Raw genomic sequence first — 19091 nt, forward strand, 5'->3', positions numbered from 1 at the left:
CCACCCTTATATAAATACAAATATACAGAGGCTGTATGACATATCACATATATTATAAAAGCATTATCAGGAGGTCCCGTTGGCAGTTTGCAGAGAGGGGAAATGACTAATGTTGGCAGCTGTAGATTTGCCAGGGTCGCCCTTGTTTCCTGGTGATTGTATCTCAGCAGAACTAAATCATAACTGCTAAAAGGGAACTTCTCTCTAGATATGATAAATACAGAATCACCATGGCAACATTACTCTAAAATGAAAACTTCTCTTTCAGATGAAACCTTTTGATGGAATCATTAGCAACTGACTGAAGGATAGAAAGATGAGCATGTGCCTACATCCGGCTGACAGTCGCAATAACAGAGAGAAAAGCAGACACAGGCGCCCAGGGAACTGCTTTTATTGGTGGGGGGGGGGGGGGGAATGCTTTAAATCAAAGGGATTTAGATTTGGTGTATGAGCAGCTCCCTGTTGGAAATTGGTTAAGAAAGTCAGATTTATGATAGAAAGTCCCAAGTACGAATCACTGTTTATTTTTAATCCTGAAGGTAACAGAAGGAGAAGATTAAAGGGTACAGGGCATCTGACACCTGAAAATCCAGCAATCAGCAATAAACAGAGCTGGGATGTACCACGACAGTTACATATTCTGTCTCCCTACTCTGTGATCTCTTGTATCAACAGCCTAAACATACCTTCATATCTATACATGCAGTGTGCCATTCTGCAAGCTTGATGTACAGTTGCACATAGGGAGAAAAGAAGGGTTGTCTGCCAAAAAGCATCCAAATTACCACAGAATGCTAGAATAGTTACAATCTCAGCCATAAAGCAGGACAGGACTGCTGCTAACATTGAGTATCAGATAGGATCTGTGTCACTGTGACAGAATGCTCTGTGATAAAGATAGCTAGAATCTCAGCCATAAAGCAGGGCAGGACTGCTGCTTACAATGGGGATCAGATGTCACTGTGACAAAATGCTCTGTTATAAAGATAGCTAGTATCTCTAAAATTCTTTGTTATTTTCCAAAACATTCCCTTGTTGCTAACGTAAGTGGAATCCTAGCAACCAAATAACCATAGAAGCATAGAAGCTGCAGTAGAAAAACATAATGAAAAAAAAACAAAAAAACCCACAATGTTAAAATATAAATATAATCGTTTAATGTTTTACTTCCCCTTTAGTAGCTACTGCTCGCTGATTCGCTGATATCACAATAAAAATTATTCCAACATTTTATTCATGAGCCAGGGATCAAGGCAAATAGCAGCCTGCCATGAGATATATACTTTCTTACTGCCCGTGACCTACAGGGGGTTCAGTTTAAACAGCAGACAGATTACAGTCACTAGAATTTCCAATTTGCCATGTAATTCCCAGTTTCCTGATAAACCATTATACCTTTCAATGGCTCAGGGAATTACATGCATAAATAAGTGATTAATAATAAAGTAAGTTATTTATCTTTTATATTAGCCATTACTATTCCAAAATGAGCCTTCTTTATAATAAAAGGGGGTTTGGCCTCCACCCTCAGCCTGAGATGTTAAACACAAACATAGCCAATCGTGTGCAGGAAACAAAAGGGAGCTGAAAACAAGCTTTCGTAAAGGAATGTATCACATGATGGCACTCTATACTCATTTATACAGTATTATAAATACTTATATTAACGTAGAGAGAATATAAATGGGTTTTTTTTGGGGGGGGGAGCACTGAGTGTTGCTATTGGCAACAACCTGATATTTTTTTCTAATTCCACAAAAACATCTCACCTTATAACCTGACTAAAGTAAGTAATATCTCCAGGGGTCTCTATTGGCATTAGAACAGTGAGACATCTCTGTACAATTGCAATAGGCACATCAATGCACCAAGCAGGAGGTTGAGGAGATAAAGGAGACGTAGGATAAATGAAAAAAAAAACAACTTATTTTGTAAGCAATAATGAATATTATAAACGGGCGCCGGTGTCAAAAACGGGCGCCGGCGTCGAAAAAACGGGCGCCGGCGTCAAAAACGCGACGCCGACGCCGTTTCGCGTATGGGCGCAAATTCGCCCATCACTAATTCGAACGATCGTACATCTTACGTTTTTTCGGCCGGCATCTGTCAGAAAATTGATCGGCCAGGTTAAAAAATCTTTGTCGGTCCCAGTGCAATCTATCAGTGTTTGCAGGGCCAAGCAGGCAGCTCCCCTTTGTTTTCCTGGCAAATTGGTCTTTTTAGTTGATGGACAATTCGTACGATCGTATGATCATTTAGAGATAATCGTGGTCTCACAATGACGATTGGATCTTTTAAAAATCTTTACATCTATGGCCTGCTTTAGCCTAGCTGCTGATTGGTTCCTAAGTGCCACTGGCTCCCCCGCACAGCCTGGGAAAGGAGAAAGCAGAAAGTGGACTGGAGGGTGGGGCTAGTAGGGTTTTTGCAGAATTCTTCAATAAATCAACCCCAAAACACACACTTTTTTTTTTTAGCATATTCCTTCTATATTTAAAATGCACGGGCACATTCTTGATTTTACACAGTATGTCTCCTTTAATATAAAGGTAAAGGGTTGCTGCAAAGCTGCCCTATGGATGATATCTTGCCTGGCAAATTCCAGGTGTTGAAATAACCTTGGATGTCACCGAGGGAGAAGCTGATGGAGAGCAGCTGGTAATTGTGATGGAATCATTCCGGCACCGGTTATGAGAGCTGAACTCTGTATAGGCTTAAATTGCAGGAGATTGGAAGTGAGACGGCTTTGTGATTGCCTCTGGCGGCATCTACCCGAGCATCTGAAAAGGTTTCTATAATCAGCAGAACGCAGGGAAATACTGATATAGCAGGTGTGCTGGGGGGGGGGTAGGGGTTTTATGTAACAGGAGTAAAAGTTTATAGGCTGAAGGAAGGTGAGGGGTTTGGTTGTTGGTAGCTGCTGGGAGTTGCACATCAGTAACAACATAATGGCTGCAGATTTGCAGAATACTAATATCAAGTGATACTTATACAGCAATATACTAGTGCCTCTTTCTAAACGTTATTTATCCTTCTCTACTGTCTCCATCATGTTCAACTGTCTCCATCTTGTCCTACTGTCTGAATCTTGTCCTACTCTCTCAAACTTGTCATAATGTCTCAATCTTGCCCTATAGTTATCATCTTGTTCTACTGCTTCCATCATGCACTACAGTTGGCATTTTGTTTCACTGCCTCCACCTCACCTTACTATACCTTACTACTACCATACCTACTTAGAAAACCCCTCTGCAGGAATCCAACAAGTATAAAACGATATATCCCACAGGGTGGCACAAGGCTGAAACATGTTCCCTCCCAGCTGCTCTGAGTAAGTTGTCATTCTTGGGACCTTTCCCGGTACAACTCAAGAGCCGGAATTAATAAAGTACCTGGCACCCGACTCTCACTGACTTCATTCCTCCCAGCCGTGTAAATATATGTTATTACTAAAAACACTAAGTACAGATTTTATGACTTTATGAGCATCACAGGAAAAAGGATTTTCTGTAACCTGCCACATGGCTCCAGGAGAAGAAAAGGAAGAGCAGGGAAATGGTGAATAGGGACAGAGAAGTAAATTATTCCTGAAACATCAGTTTATTCTGGACTGAAAAGAGCGGTGCTGCTCAACTCATTTGTACCTCTATTCTGCTCTTATTTGGGAATGTCCCGTAGCCAAGAAAATGACTTGCCCATGAGTAGATGGGAGTTTTTATTCTTTTGGACTATTTTTATGTTTGGAGCTTGAACATTTTGACCCCATACACCAGCCAATAAGATGCCAAGTTAAGTTGGCAGGCAAACCATGTAAGGCCAGATTTAGAGGTGAATTTCCACTTTTACATAATCACAAGCAATCCAAAGCAACAGGCAGATGAGCACAGTAACCAGACTAGTGGCTTTAGTAACAATCTAGGATGGGCTAAGAGTAAAACCACGTAATAAACTCTCAGAATGAATCTGTTGTTTCCTCTGGTCCAGTGTCCTAACGACAAGTATCTCGGTTTGGAGAAAGGGAAAAAAGATAGAGTTAAGGAAATGAGGAGGAAGATGAAGTAGAACAGAGGTTGTGAGAGAAAAAAGGGGTGGGGGAATCAAATGAATGGTAGGACCAGAACCAGAACCAGAACAAAATGCAGCCAAAGGAAAGAGAACAAAAGAGAAGGGAGAAAAGCCAGGATATGGAAACTTTATAAACAAATGAAGCAATAGAAGAGATGGAGAGCAAGACTGATAAATGACAATGATAGAGGAAGTGGAAAACAGGACACAAGGTGATAACAAAGGGCACATAGGTATCCAAAACTATATGAGAAGGAGAGACTGGGCTATTCTGAGACAATATTTCCATGGAATGGGAGTTAAAATACATATTTCCCAAAGGGGCCCCAGTACTAATGAAGAGTTAACAGCAGAGCCCACGAACATGAGAGAGTCTGCTCTGAGCACTGGCCCATGTTTATGTCAGGCTGTTAATTTAGTTTGGAGTTGGCAGAGGAACCATGAAATGAGTCTCCAGGGCCTTCTGTGGAGCACAATAATAGTGGCTGACCGACTGTAACCTGCTGGCCCCGAATCTTTGTATGAGAACTGGGAAGCGCCCGAAGCTGAACCAACAGCAGGAAACTGATAATCCCTGTAAACAAGTCCCAGTGTGTGCCGGATCGGACGCCGCATAAATCAACCGCAAATAATCCCACCGCAGAGACCTGGGGCATTTAAAGCATGGGTTGCACTTGACTTTAAAGCAAGTTGTCAGTGATTTGGGCAGATGTGTTGCTTGTCTTTCAGCTCGGCGCATTCTTCTGGTGCTCTTAGAAGAACTACAGAGCAACTACGCTTGAACAAAAGTCAGGACTGTCAAGATGGGCCTTTTGCTACCTAGCTGCTAGCTGATCCAGAAGAAGGCAAAATAGTACCTATTGAAGCTGTCTCCAGATGGTGCATAAAAACCTTGTTAAAATTCAAAGAGGCCGTAATAATGGTAGAAGGTCACCGGATGCTGTAAACTATCTAGCGCCAATTTAACTTCTCCCAGTGGTTAACAGCCCACTCAATCCCCCTTTTGACATCCAATGTCTGATCATGGGCTCTCTCTGCTTAAATAGATTACAGATATAAGAAACTATTGATGAATTGGTTATTTGCCATAATTCCAATGATATCTAGGGGAGCAAACAATTCTTCACCCCCAAATCTCACCCTAACTGGCCATTATGCTGGGCTGAGCCCCCTGCCAGTGCTTAGCCCCTTAGACTTTGCTCTCCAAGCCCAAGGTTAAGACCCACAACAGCAGCGGCAGGAGCTGTCATACAGGTCTGTAATTTGGGTCCGAGAGGTACTGGATTATTTTATTAAAGGAATAGTGACATGGTCCATGTGAAAACAGTTGCTATTGGTTCAAAAATTAAAATGTATCAGTGACCCTTGTTATAAAAAAACATGTATCGGACATTTTGTTCTGCTCCATTACATTGGTTGACCTGATGGGTTTTGTATTGTAACCTTGGGTTCCCGGGTGTTTCTGGACGATAACTCCCAGCATTTGTCTGTACATAATCAAGCATTAAAGCATGCAGGGAGTTGCAGTAAAAGAGCATCAAACGACCTAGGTTAGGAAAGAAGGCTTTAAGAAAACATTGGGGCTCATTTATAACCACTGGTCAAATTTGCACCCGGGCAGTAACCCATAGCAACCAATCAGTGATGAGCTTTTTTCAGCCAGCTATAGGTTGAACAGCGAAAGCAATCATCTGATTGGTTTCCATGGGTTATTGCCCAGGTGCAAATTTGCCCAGTATTTATAAATGAGCCCTATTGTATAATATGTTTCAGTTCACTACATTTTATGAAAGAAACCACTTGTGTTACCATTGGAGTCCACAGCAGGACTTCAAACAGCTCTGATTGATGCCTGCGTATTGAGCCGGTGAGAGGGAAGCCTGTTATTGTATATTTGGGATGGTGGGGGTTGGGGGTGTGAGTATGGAAGTGTTAGAAGTGACATGACCCACACATAACGCAGGATGTAAATTTTACTGTTCCTGTTCCCCAGTACAACCCAAGAGAGAGTTAACCCGGTTTATGCCAGCTCTGCTGCTCAAGTCCCTCTCACTAACCAAAGGGAAACTTAACCTCTTTTATGACAGCTCATGGCCCCTGTACAAACCCAGGAAGAGTTAAACCTTTATATGTTCCATGTGTGAAACCCAGGGAGAGTTAAAGCCTTATATGCCAGATCATATTCCCCATACTTACCCTATGGTGAGCTAACCCCGACATACGCAAGCTCATACTCCCATTACTAAGCTTAGGAAGAGTTATGTACCACCGTATGCCCCTTGTACAATCCTCAGAAAGTGTTAACCCCTTACTCCAACTCATGTCCCCAGTACAAAACCCAGGGAGTGTGTGCTTTGCTTCACAAAATATCCCTGGGTCATAACTTTTCCTTATAGATACCAAGCATGTCTGGCCTAGTTATTCTGGTCCCAGATGTGGCTGAAGCTGATTCAGCAACGCCTGATCTGTGCGGAGGTAAAAATATGCTGTTCTTTTAAAAATAAATCTCTTTTGCCAGAAAGGAATTTTAGTAACCGCAGAGATCCTTTATCTTGTACAACAAGAGCAACACAAAGCATAAAATTAAGCAATTCCAATAAAAAGGGGAAGTAATCCTTTGCACTTTTTGTTCAGACCCTTGAATAAGGTTGAGCTCTAAAGCTTTATACCTTTGGAAGGAAGCATTACCGCTGACCTGTCTATTGTAGTGTCAGTGAAACAGTGTTTGCTGCAAGTTGTACAGTAAGATAGCAGCCGGCTGTATAGTGAAGGCTAGATTCTTACTGGAGTTTCATCAAACATCCATAATTACACAGAAGCCACTGACTCTGGGAGAGTAATGGGAGAACGCGTCGGATCGCACAGAAAACGCCCGTGTAGTCCTACCCTAAATGATTTGTCCAACTTAATTGGCTTCAGATGAGGTTGATCAGTGGTTGGGTGTATGTTTGTTTGTGCAGGCCCATATTAACAAATCTGGGGCCCCTAGTTGTCACAGCTCATCTTGCCCCTGGTCCCCCGGGCGCTTCCCCTTCCTCTGTGCGTGTAAATACACGCATGCGCACCTCGTGATGCGTCGGGTACAAGCACTGGAGCTTGCAAATCTCCTGGGTGCTGGTAACCAATTTCAATGCAGCTGGGCGGCATGCCACCCCTGAAATTCTGCCGTCCTAGGCCTTGCCATAAATCTGGGCGTCTGTGCGTGTGACTGCAATAGATGAGTTAGTGTGTGACTTCAATCGCTGTGAGCAAAAGTGGGTGAAACTAACTGAAAGGGGCGTGAGATATGAGGGCAGGGCCTGGTTGGCAACATGGATCCACCACCATGCACAATTAGGGTGGTGGCACACAGGGACATTTAGTCGTCTGTGATAAGTCTTTGCTACAGCGGGCGACTAATCAGTGGTGGAACTACCGGGGGAGCAGGGGGTGCAATTGGGCCAGGGCCCGCACCCCCTCAGGGCCCCCCGGCAGCTCGCGCACTGCCGATTTCCGGCCGCATCGGCCAATTTCGGGTAAAAAATCTGGTACCGAGGGGGCCCCCCAGGTCGTCCCACACCAGGGCCCGCCCCCTCCAGTTACGTTACTGTGACTAATCTCCCCAAAATGTCTTCTCACCGCCTGAAGTTTCCTTGTGAGACAACTTTCGGGCGCCATCATGCTTGGAGATTCAAATTCTTGCTGGTGGGAAGACATTTTGGGGAGATTAGTCTCCTGCAGTAGCGAAGATTTATCACAGACGACTAAATGTCCCCGTGTGCCACCACCCTTAGCCCAGGGCTGTGTGAGCCTTAAATATCCACAAGACTTTGATGAGCCGTCAGAAGGAAGTGGTTAGGCCAATGGCTCTGTAACTCATATCTGATTGGTTTCTGTTCCCAGTCTGCTGGTTGGTACCATCATCTAAAGTTCTGTTCATACAGTGGTCTATAACCTCATGTTTTACTAAGTAAATATAGCAGCTCTCACCCATATGTATAAATACAAATATAAAGAAGAGGAATGTTCTCGGCACACAATACTCATACTACACTGTCTAGAGGAAACACTATGGCAACTTCCAACCATATGTATAAATACAAATATACAGAGATGGTATGTTTTGGGCACACAATAATATATAATAGGGAAATAATACAGCACCTCATCCGCACATGCATAAATACAAATATACAGAGAAGGAATGTTCTAGTTCTAGGAACACAATAAGTTATACCAGTGATCCCCAACCAGTAGCTTGTGAGCAACATGTTGCTCTCCAACCCGTTGGATGTTGCTCCCAGTGGCCTCAATGCAGGTGCTTAATTTTGAATTCAGGTGCACTGCCAAACAGAGCCTCAATGTAGGTTGACAATCCACATAGGGACTACCAAATGGCCAATCACCGCCATTATTTGGCACCCCAAGAACATTTTTCATGCTTGTGTTGCTCCCCAACTCCTTTTTCTTCTGAATGTTGCTCACGGGTTCAAAAGGTTGGGGATCCCTGAGTTATACCCTCAAACTGTACTGCCAGAGGAAACAGTATGGCAGCTCCTACCAATATGTATGTATGTATATATATATATATATATATATATATATATATATATATATATATAAAGAAGGTACGGTATGATCTGGGCACACAATAAGCTATACCCTCATACTGTACTGTCTAACAGAAATAATACAGCACCTCATATGTATAAATACAAATATACAGCAATGTCCGAGGTAAGAAGGTTATAACAGACGTAAAGTTACAGTCAAATCTGTGTCACAATGAGACAGAAATGTGGAAGTATCGCTGCAGTGGGAATGGGAAATTACTCTAATGCAGTTACATTTGCCCAGATTATAAATGTCAATTACTTTATGCTTAGCTCATTCCCCCTCATGTCTTTATTGCTGACAGTAAAAGGGCTGAATTGATGTCACATCCATCAATGATCACAGACTTTAAATCGGAGGCTACTACATGACAAACAAACTGTTTACCCTCGTTCTCCGAGAGGGAGAGAGAATGACATATAAAGGAGAGTAACCAGTTTGGGGGGGGGAGGAAGATATAGAATGTGACGATATAGAGGGGGAGATAAAGAGAAGCTGCAGGAGAGAAGGGGCAGAAGAAGAACGGGAGGGAAGAGAAAGAAAGTCAGTAGGGGGTAAACACAGAGAGAAAACTGGGTGCAAAGAAGAGGGGGAGAAAGGCACAGAGAAAGAGAGGAAAGCAACTGGTCAAGAAAATGGGAGGGAAGCACTGAAGGATAGTAAAGCAGAAGGTGGGAAACATAGGGTTATATTTATCAAAGAGTGAAGTCTAAGATCACCACAGTCCGCTAGAGTGAAATTCTCCATTCATTTCTATGGGATTTTTAAAAGAGTATTTATCAATCGGTGAAAGTGAAAGTTCATCCTTTGATAAAAACACCTTTCAAAATCCGATAGAAATTAATGGAGAGTGACGGAATTTGACTCGAGGACTGTGGCAATCTCTAACTTCACTTTTTGATGAATATACCCCATAGAGAGAGAGAGAGAGAGAGAGAGAGAGAGAGAGAGAGAGAGAGAGAGAGAGAGAGAGAGAGAGAGAGAGAGACTGAGACAAAGCAAAGCATAAGGGGATACATTGAGACAATGGAAGGGAAGTGGGGAGAGAATACTGCAGAAGATAAGGGGGAGAAAGAGAATGAGCAATTCCGCAAGAGGCGTTACATTTAACAGGGAATGGGATCACTAGAGGGGCCCTAGAGAGGGGACCCACCCCCAGTTTAGGGTAGTGCAGAGAGGCAGAGACTGCTCAGGATCCAATGTGGGGGTAATTAGGAGAAAGCAGATAATAGAACAAAGTGTTTATTATATTGGTTACCAGTAACTGTACCAGTTGCAGTGTAACAACCTGCAGACCAAGCTCTTGTTGAACCTCAGCTCCCTAATTAAAGCCATGCTCCCCTCCATCACCACCAGTTCTGCTTACCAGTTTCACTCTTGTTGAACTTCGAGATGCTGCGTTACCAAACCCTGCGGAATCTTGCACCACGGCCGCCAGTTCTCAATAACAAGGGAAAGGATTTTTGAAGAGAGGGAAGTGGATATGAGAGATGTTACTCTGCACCACATCTGATCCTTCCTCCCTTTGTCATGAGAACTTATACAGGGACTGTTTAGTCATTAGGGGGGGGGGAAGGAAACTGGGGCATCATTCATACTTTCTCCCAGTAATGGAGGCTCAGAAAGCACCCAGTCCAGTCAGATTTTAAGGTCAAGATTTTGGGGAACAAAGGGACATCTTGTATTAGCCAGACTTGGCACTGAGCTCGTCTTTGCAATATGAGGGGCATCAATAACCTAGGTCCTTGTTTGGCACGCGACATTCCCACCCACCATTTTTCCGTACCTCCCCTTATGAGATGTCCCTAATGGCTACAAACACCAATTACATCCAATTTCACTAACAATAAGGACTGTCACTGGGATTAAAGATCCCCCAGATTGCAGTGGATGTTTAATAACTTGGTTTCAAGGCATCCAACCTGCTCCTTCTGATGAATGGTGTGCCACTTCGCCTGGAGGTAGCCCCATGGTTCCAACAGTAGGTTGTGCCATTAGAAGCACCAGACATGTAGTCAGTGAATCGAATAAAAACAATTTTATGGATTGATTTGTTCCAACTGCAGCGAAAATTAAGCATTCTTACCCCCTTTAGCACTCCTGCACCTCCAGAGTTTGTAAATTAACCATTAGGTTCAAATTAAACATAAGCAAAGGGGGAAGGGGGGACCTCAAAAGTCTGCCCTCAATCTAGTTAACAGATTATTATCTCAAAAAAGTCCCAATGTAATTTGCAGAACTTCAACTCCCAGCATACACTGCAGCACAGTTGGAATACCAACCATTTCCTGCCTCTAACCCACAGTCTCACATCCTACAGCTGTCTGTTCTTTATTGAGTCCCTGTAAATATGAGCATTTAACTTCAGTGTCAGGGAGAATATAGCAACATAATAACCTTCCCATTAACGTGAGTCACATTATATCTTTGTATCTCAGTAACAAGGAACCGGCAGCTGTTTAACCACAGAACAAGGTTTTTCCCCTTTCCTATTTAGTCAGATATAGTTGGTACTTTAGCAGGGAGGTCACTGCAAGGTTCTGATCCACCGGAAGCATTAAATAAAATATACTTTAAGATTGGCATGAGCTCAACCCAAAGGAATTTGGCACAAAGCTGCCATTGTTTTCTCTTTGTTTACAGTTGGAAGTATATTTGAGAAGCAGAAGGTTAGAAGGGACCTTTCAGGATCATGAATAAAGGGTAAATCGTCTTGTACATGGCAAACTTATTTAACAGGTTTTTAGCAGAACTGTCTAGTAGTGGTGGGGCCAGGGCCAGAGTCAGACTCAGCCAGTGGGACACCAGGAAACAAATCTGTGGGCCCCTGCCGACCCAGGCCAACTCCTTGCCCAGACTTTGGGTGCCCCGGCCACAAGTTAATTTTAATACAGTAACTTCACATGATGTAACACAATGTGATGTGCAGGAGGTGGCTAATGCGCACCTCAGGTGTGGGCTGGCAGATATAGAGACTGGGGTTGGGGCCCCCGATGTGGCAGACACAGAGACTGGGGTGGGTGCCGAGCCCCTAATGGGGCAGCCCCAGTGGGCCCCATACATACGAGTCCGACACTGCCCAGGCCCAAGTCTCTACTGAACCTATTTTGCCCTCTACTATTTTTCTGTAATGATGTTGTCTTATTGTCACCATTTTTCTGTTTACTGATGGGGTAAAAGTGGTATATATCTGTCTTCTTTGCCCATATTTTGTGTCCGCTTTTTCTATATCTAGCTTACCTTACTGCAATCACACCCCCATAACATTTTGTCCTACTGTATCCATCCAGCCCTACTTCCTCCATCTTTTCATACAGTTTCCATCTTGTCATACTGTCTCATCTTGTCCTACTGTCTCCATTTTAACTTACGATCTTCATCTTGCCCTACCATCTCAATCATGTCCTACTGTCTCCATCTTGCTCTACTGTCTCCATGTTGTCCTTTATTTACCAGTACGTCCTTCCTGCCAGCACACCCATTCTGATTGGAAGAAAGGAGGTTCTGTCTAAATATTAGGAAGGAGTTTTTTACATTGAGAGCTGTGAAAATGTGGAGTTCTCTCCATGAATCAGTCGTACAGGCTTATACATTAGATAGCTTTAAGAAGAGGTTGGGTGGCTTGTTAGCAAGTGAGGGAATACAAGGTTATGGAATTTAGTGCTTAGTACAAGCTGATTTAGGGACTGGTGGGATTGGTGTCTTGGTGTCAAGAAGGAATTTTTTTTTTCCATTTGAGGCAAATTTGAGAGGCTTCAGAAGGGGTGTTTGCCTCTGGATCAACTAGCAGTTAGGCAGGTTATACATAAACATTAAAGGTTGAACTTAATGGACGTGTCCCTTTTTTAACCTAATTTACCATGTTACTATGTTACAGTCTGCATCTTTATTTACTGTCCCCATGCTGCCCTATTGTCTCAAACCTTTCCTACAGTCCAAATATTGTCCTACTATCTAAATCTTGCCCTAATGTCTCCATCTTGCCCTGCTGTCTCATTCATTACCTAAAGTCACCATTTTGACCTAATATCTCCACCTAGACCTATTCTTTTAGAAACAGAGAATCCCAGGCTAGAACCACAGAGCTTAAAATCTAATCTCTGATAACACAAGGATATCATTCACTAAGACGCTTTCAGAAAGAGATAGGGCATCCTAGGCTAAACTACAACAGAATCTCCAGGTTCTCAAGCATTGAGGGGCTGCAAATCCCCAGATAAAGCTACTTACTATGTAAATCTCCCTAATCCCATGTTATACATTCCCAATAAGCAGCCAAGCTATTTGTTTGTTCCCCGCTCTCCATTCACAGGAAACACTGGGGTTCTTGCTGCTATTTGTGTACATTGGTTAATACCATCCTGTTTCCTTCCTCCAGCTGAACACAGAGAAACCACCATATACAACAATAAGCGTCTTCCAAAATCTTCAGTACCAGTCCCACCAGTTAATGAGAGGGGCTACACTTGCACGAGGGGTAAGACAAGTGGAAACAGGTTTGTGAATAGTTACAAATGACATTGTTGTTGAAATGTGTGCTTTTCGGTGTGAAAGTTTCACAACCAAAACCTCAGAACGTGTCAGTTCTTTTACTGTTATTGCACAAATTGGGCATTTTTAATGAGTGGCTGGGAAAAAAATGTAATAATTTTTCATATTTTAAAAATAAACTGGAATGAACACCATAGATTAAGCTTTTCTTATACAATAAAAACCCTATGATAGCACAGGCACCTATCTAGCGCTACCAATTTCCTATGGAAATTACACCCGAGCAGGCAGTATCCCTTCCTACACTTTCCCCTTGTCCCACCAGCAATTTGTAGCTGTACCCTTAACATAACTAAATATGCATCAGCAAACCTTTTTCAATGACTCCCCAGTCAATGCAGCATATAAATTGCAAACCATATGTAGTACCTTTTGTGAGTATGTTAATGTAGCACATGCAACTGTTGCAAGGGAAACCACAGGTTACTTGCTGCAAATCTGTTCTTAAGATCTGAATTGGGGGCTCTGCTGTTTTGTTTGCTGGGTGTGACAGCCACTATGTTGGCCTTTAACAGATGGCAGGGTGGTATTTAGTGATCCTTCCCTAATAGGGAAGGTAAGGTGGGCAGTGAATAATAAATGTCAGGTTCTAATCTACATTGGTTTCATACTGAATGTACAAAGCATGGAAAACCCCAGTTTCACAAAGCTGACAAAATGGTGATGTGATAGGAAAGGGTTAAAATGAATCAGATTTTACAGAATCTCTCACGTAAGGGAGAGCACCCAGGATATTGGTCAATCCCATTCCCATTGCTCAAATATTCTTCATCGAAGTTTCATAACTTGCATGTTTCTCTCTGGCCATCAAATAAAGTGCATTCAAGCTGCTTCCTAAGCAGTTACAGTGAGTGAGTGGAGCAGGGGTAGACATGAGGGGATTTGTTGTAGGCACTAGCCAATTATGGATTGGGAACCAACGACAGCCAAACTGTACCGAGAATCCAGAGGAGGAAGCTATGAATACTTTCCTGCAAGTACACAGTTACATTAAATGGTACTTTTTTCAGAACTAATTTCTGAATTTGTTCCCAACACCTTATACGGAGCTGAAGGAGAGTGGGACAGAACAATAATCACAGGCCACCACTGGTGGGTGTGCGGTACAGTCAAACCCTGACTGGTTCCTCCCCCCCAAGGGGTCCTGCCTAGGCTTGGACGAATCTGACCCATTTCAGTTCGCCAAAAATTCGCCGCCGGCACCAAAGTGTATTGGCGTCAAAAATTTTTTTGCCACACGGTGCCATACAAGTCTATGGGCGTCATTTCTGCAGCGAAACCAGGGGAAAAATTCGCCCATCCCTACCTGCCAAGTAGTAGAATGGGCCCAATAAAAAAACATGGCCCCACCATTAATTCTTCGCATTATACCAAAACCCCAACCATGATCAACAGAAACATCTTTACTCCCCCATACGCTGATCCAGTGGCATAACTATAGAGAAAGCATACCCTGTAGCTGCGGGGAGCAGGTCTGTTTCCTCTGTTGGGGGTGATGAAATCATCGGTCAATTGCAATTTTTTGTGCATTGCAGGTAGGGTTGCCACCTGGCCGGTATTTTACCATGCCAATGTTATTAATAGGAAAAAACAGCAAGAATATAGGAAGGCCGATATTTTTTTCCAGAAAAGGTGGCAACCTAATTGCAGGTTTTTTTGTGCCACTGGATGGGGGTAGGGGTGGCGGGGAAACATTTGCACTCAATTAGGGACCACTTTGTTATGGGACCCCAACACAACACCCAAGAAACACCCTCTCATGGCCTGACCATTCTAGTGGATAGTGAAGGAGCTTCCAGGTCTGTGTTGGAAATGGCCTGAATGGATGGACCTTCTGAGATTCTCTAGCAGACATGGATATGGTTAAGGTGTTAAAGTTAACCTATAAGAGGGAAACCAATTAGTGGAAACCAAAAGAGGTGCAAAGCAAGTAGTGTTCTGGCTATTGTTATACATCTAGTCACTCCAGCCTTTATACATTACATTTTTGACTGACTAATTATAATTATATTGAAAACATGTTTTTTTGCACAGCCTATCAACCCAGTTAATATTTTTATACTGAACAATTCCTTTAACATCCAACAAGTAACTTTTATATATGCATGGAGCACTGAAAGGGTTTGGATGGACCACTGTTGAAATCTCTTTTTTTACTTACTTGTATTTACTGTGGTATATTGGCAGGTCCAGATTTGTGGAAAGGCCACCAAGGCCCAGGCCTAGGGCGGCAGGATTTTAGGGGGGCGGCATGCTGCCCAACCACACCCACATTGGTTCAGAAACACTGGGGATGCTCAAGAGAAACAATCGTTTTTTAAAATTCTTGTGCGCCAATCCCCATTGCTCCAGTTCCAATGATGAAAATTGCGCAAATAAAAGGTAAGGGACAGAGACGACCAACGTCAGCAGGCCTAGGGGTGCCTGCTATGCAGTTCCGGCTTTGTATATTGGTACATTATATACTTTGATAGTATAAGCGAACCTGTTGTTTTCAAAAAAAGAGGGGAGCGCATTCACTTCTTAGAAAATATATAACAGGAGAGGCATCAGTAACAACCATGGGTAGTACGTACTAGGAAGTGTCCATCCCCCAGGTTACAAGGCCCTCACAGCGCTGCTCCACTTGGGATCATTTCATTCCTGGGCCTGGCTGCTTGAGTCCCTATGCTGAATGGTGGTACTCAGGGTACTAACTCTTCTTCTGGAGCCTCAGCTGCTTTGCTAACTCCCCTCAGCCTGACTCTCATGCAAAGAGAGACCTAATATAGCATCTAACCTCACACTGATTACTACTAAGACCTCAGGCTCTCTGGCACCAACCACCATCCTCATTGGGTCCAAGCTGGCAGAACCACATGGCAACTTCCCTAGCCAAAATTTAACTACTATGGATTGCTTTAGCTTGGAAAGGCACCAGCTCCCCCCGTCCCAACTCTGACCAGCCCCAGCCCAATGCTGGATTAACCCCTAAGGGCACTTCTCTAACTAAATATGAGCTAAACTTTACCCTATCCCCCGTTCAGTTTTTCTAAGGTTTTATTAATGTACAGAGTCAGAATCCACTTACTGTAATTCTATTAAACCACAAATCATCTGTAAATGTGAGGCTTCCGCTCAGCACCCATGTGTAATCTTGCGCAACTGCAGAGGTGAGGAGCAGGCATGTGGCTTTGGCGTCATCTCCTGCCCACCCCACCCGAGGTGTCACTGAAAATATTTGGTTTCCATGGTTCTTGCAGCCTCAGTGGAGGGTTTGTTTTACAGAGAATTTCACTTGAAGTTTTAGTTCAGGGTTTATTTCCTGCTGTCACCACAGCGGCCATTCCCTCCCCCTCATAATAAACACCGTCCGTTCTTTTGTTCCTCTTCTTTTTGCCTGTTTAATTTAACTAAGAAATTAAAGAAATACACAGTTCCTCCCAGTGCAGTAGGTACAGTGGGTTCCTGGGTATCTGGGGTAGGTACTTTCTGTGCAGGTGGGAGAGGGGTGGGGATACATAGTTCCTCCCAGTACAGTAGGTACAGTGGGTTCCCTGGGTATCTGGGGTAGGTACTTTCTGTACAGATGGAAGAGGGTTGGGGATACACAGTTCCTCCCAGTGCAGTAGGTACAGTGGGTTCCTGGGTATCAGGGGTAGGTACTTTCTGTACATAAGGGAGAGGGCCGAGTGAAAATGGATTGGGTTGTCGAACAAGACTAGGAATGCCATATTGAAGGAAACGTCAGCTCAACATATCTAAACACAGTAAAACCGCAGTACTGATTCCAGTTCCAGTTTGGGGTAAAATCAGTCAGTTTTAGAAATGCCACATTCGATTTTGCACTACTACAATAATGAGAGCAAAACTCCCTTCAGTCCCAAAACAGCTTTAGTATATGTGGCATTTCCTCAGGGTTAATTTTGAGCCCCAGCCACTTGGCAAATTTAGCATTAATAGTATTTTTAGCCAAATAATTTTCAAAAAAAAAATTAGGCCCATCATTCTCAACTCACATTGAAAAATTATATTTCAAAGAATTCTCACTTGCAGTCCCACAATAAGAATATAAATACCTTTATTTAGCGCGTTCCATGTCAATTTGGTCGCATGGTTTACACCCAAAAAAATCAATTTCTCCATTTATACTGAATTTCTTTCCCCCACTGTTCCAGTGTGTGAGTGAATTACAAATGACACTGCAGACAGGGCAAATTCCATTTATATGTTGTGGAAGGGCAATAAAGAGGAATAAATTCATAAGCATTGGCATTTCCCCCTTTATACATGGCTCTGCCTGAACATGCAGCTTCATTATCATGTAACAAACAAATTACTCACCGTAATTGCCAATAACCAAGATCCTCCTTAGCCAGAGCTTCCTAATGCACCGTAATGAGCTCACAATGCTCAAGCCTATTAGTCGCTATGCACAGGCTGCTAATTATACCTTCATAATGAGGGGGAAGAGGAGGAATCATTTCAGGACATATAAACTTTGTATGGGGGGCTCATTCACTAGTATGGGGAGGGAAGCACACACAGACAGAATGATGTAGAAAGTGGCATCAGCACAAGGGGGTTTTATAATGCAATGTATGATGGGTGGCACAGAGAGGCTTGTGTGTGTGTATGTATATATATATATATATATATATATATATATATATCTCTTTATATCTATCATCTTCATCATTTATTTATACAGAGCAGACAGGTTACGCAGTGCTTTACCTTAGTTTATAACAAACAGGGTACAAATGGTGAATAACAAAACAAGGGTTTACAAAAGCACAATAGGATTATAGGGCCCTACTCGCGAGAGTTTACAAACTAAAGGTTAGGGTACAACTAAGACATTAGGATTTTATAAACAAATTTGTAATTTATGATACAGTGATGACTGATGATTAATTAAGGTACAACATACATATATACATGTACATGTGCAAGGGAAGGGCTGGGCCCCTGTTTAGAACGTTGCATATTTAGGTTGTTTACTTGTTTTCTGTTATTGCTTATTAGGGCGGCTCCTTGTTAATATGTCCATTTATCTGAGAGAAAACGCAGCTGTGTCCCTTTATTCTGTTCCCTCTAAGCTGTTCCCGTGTTTACAGGGCACAGACGCTGAGCCGATCGAGCCAAACCGGTTCTGTTAGTGTTGGGATTGGCAGCAGGAGAAACGGCTTTAAATCTGTCGTGTTTAGGAACAAAATCAAAACAAACACCGGGGAGATGGGCTGCTTCCTGACTCCTGCGGAAATATTCCATCTGGGGGGGACACTATGTACATATCCTCATCACCTATGTCATATGACTAGTTATCCCAGCATGCTCTACTGCCCACTGTGGCCAAGGCCTTGTAACCCTACTACAATAATAATATCATCTTTCTCATTTCAGATCCTCTGGGGCTGGCCTTGTAACCCTACTACAGTAATAATACCAACTTTTTAATTTCAGACCCACTGGGGCTGGCCTATTAGCCCTACCTCAATAATTATACCATCTTCCTCATTTCACATCCTCTTGGGGTGGCCTTGTAACCCAACTACAGTAATAATACCAACTTCCTCATTTTGAGACCCTCTGGGGCTAGCCTTGTAACCCTTCTAGATTAGTAATATCATCTTCCCCATTTCAGATATTTCGGGGCTGGCCTTGTTACCCTACTACAATAATTATATCATCTTTCTCATTTCAGATCCACTGGGGCTGGCCTATTAACCCTACCTCAATAATTATACCATCTCCCTCATTTCAGATCCTCTTGGGATGGCCTTGTAACCCTATTACAGTAATAATACCATCTTCCTCATTTCAGATCCTATTGGGCTGGCCTAGTAACCCTACCTTAATAATAATACCAAATTCATCATTTCAGATTCTCTGGGGCT

At 43.0% G+C, this 19091-nt stretch overlaps 1 protein-coding gene across 3 annotated transcripts in view; it reads right to left on the minus strand.

Annotated features, from left to right (window-relative positions):
• The window catches only part of gas7.L (growth arrest specific 7 L homeolog), a 104189-nt gene that overhangs the window by 52410 nt on the left and 32688 nt on the right, over positions 1-19091 (minus strand). Inside the window, exon 1 of one of the 3 annotated variants that reach the window (XM_018233867.2) lies at positions 10028-10142. The gene's annotated coding sequence lies outside the window, so the exon portion shown is untranslated. 3 annotated transcript variants of the gene reach the window in all.

Source organism: Xenopus laevis, chromosome 9_10L, assembly GCF_017654675.1.
Source record: "Xenopus laevis strain J_2021 chromosome 9_10L, Xenopus_laevis_v10.1, whole genome shotgun sequence".
Classification (NCBI taxonomy): Eukaryota; Metazoa; Chordata; class Amphibia; order Anura; family Pipidae; genus Xenopus; species Xenopus laevis.